Here is a 1,398-nt window from a genome sequence, read left to right on the forward strand (position 1 = left end):
GCTAGTAGTGACATGCTATGGGGTTGTAGAAGGGTCCAAATCTTTGAAGGACTCCAATAAGAGAGCCCAGCTCATTGCTATGGGTCTTTTCCGTAAGCCACAGTATTCTTCCCAATGGAGAGGCCACTCTCTGCCAAACACCAATGTTCCACCTCCTCTTTTCATGCGAGAGCTGTTGGTAGAGCTGCCGACTTCCACCTCTTGGTGATACTTCATTTTGCCAGAATGAGCGCCAGGTCTGCAAATCTAGCCAGCATTCTGTGGGCCTTCTGCTGTGGGTAGAGACCCAGAAGTCAACTTCTAGCTGTGTTTCATGTAGTACCCCCAACTGCCTCCTTCAGGGCTGTAGTGACCTGCCTCCAGTAGGTAAGCAAGGCCGGGCAGGCTCAGAGCATATGCATTAAATTGGCATCTTGCTCAGGACACCTCGGACATGCAGCTGTGGTGTTGGGTATAATGCAGTGTATCCTATGCGGTGTTAGGTAAGCACGCTGCATTATCATCTATTGTATAAATTTAAGTCCTGAGTTACGGGATACCTGCGTGGGGTAGTCTAATACAGTGTTCCATTCTTTGTCTAAGAGTGCTCTACCTATAGAGGGAACCAGATGGACCCTGCCGACATGTCTCTGGTAATTCCTGAAAAGTTCCAGCACATTCTGCGTGTTCTTAACACCAACATTGATGGGCAGAGGAAGATTGCGTTCGCCACCACAGCCATCAAGGGTGTTGGAAGGCGCTATGCACACATAGTGCTTAGGAAGGCTGATATCAACTTTAGCAAGAGGGTCGGAGAGCTCACAGAGGATGAAGTGTAGCGTGTTATCACCATAATGCAGAATCCCCGCTAGTACAAAATTCCTGATTGGTTCCTCAACAGACAGAAGGACATTAAGGATGGAAAGTACAGCCAGCTCCTGGCCAACGGCCTTGATAACAAATTCCATGAAGATCTGGAGCGTCTGAAGAATATCCGAGCTCACGGGGGACTGCGCACCTTTTGGGGCCCGCGTGTGCGAGAACAGCAAACAAAGACCACTGGACAAAGAAGCCGAACAGTAGGTGTGTCCCAGAAGAAATAAATCTACCTCTTTGCTTTTCAATAAAATGTCTTAAAAAAAAAGAAAAAAAAAGAGTGCTCTACCTATGTCTCTTTCCCACTTAAAAGGCAATGGCAATGGAGGCAAAGGCTGGTGTTTGTGAATTCCTCAGCATAACCAGCGGATCAAGTGTCTGCTGGTGCCCATCAAATATACTGAAGGAACCAGTTAATTTGTGGCGGGTTCAGCCCCATCCGGTGCCCAATACCGTTAGATGTATCTTACAAGACTAGCGTGTGTTATAAAAAGTGCCTCTGTGAGCCCCTGTTCATGTATAAAATCCACGTGATTGAGTAGT

At 47.4% G+C, this 1,398-nt stretch overlaps 1 pseudogene; it reads left to right on the top strand.

Moving 5' to 3' along the window:
* The first annotated feature begins 623 nt into the window (after nt 1-623).
* LOC146865446 (small ribosomal subunit protein uS13 pseudogene) lies at nt 624-1,082 on the top strand (annotated as a pseudogene).
* Nucleotides 1,083-1,398: the final 316 nt, after the last annotated feature.

This window comes from Triturus cristatus, chromosome 2_1 (assembly GCF_964204655.1).
Source record: "Triturus cristatus chromosome 2_1, aTriCri1.1, whole genome shotgun sequence".
Taxonomy (NCBI): domain Eukaryota; kingdom Metazoa; phylum Chordata; class Amphibia; order Caudata; family Salamandridae; genus Triturus; species Triturus cristatus.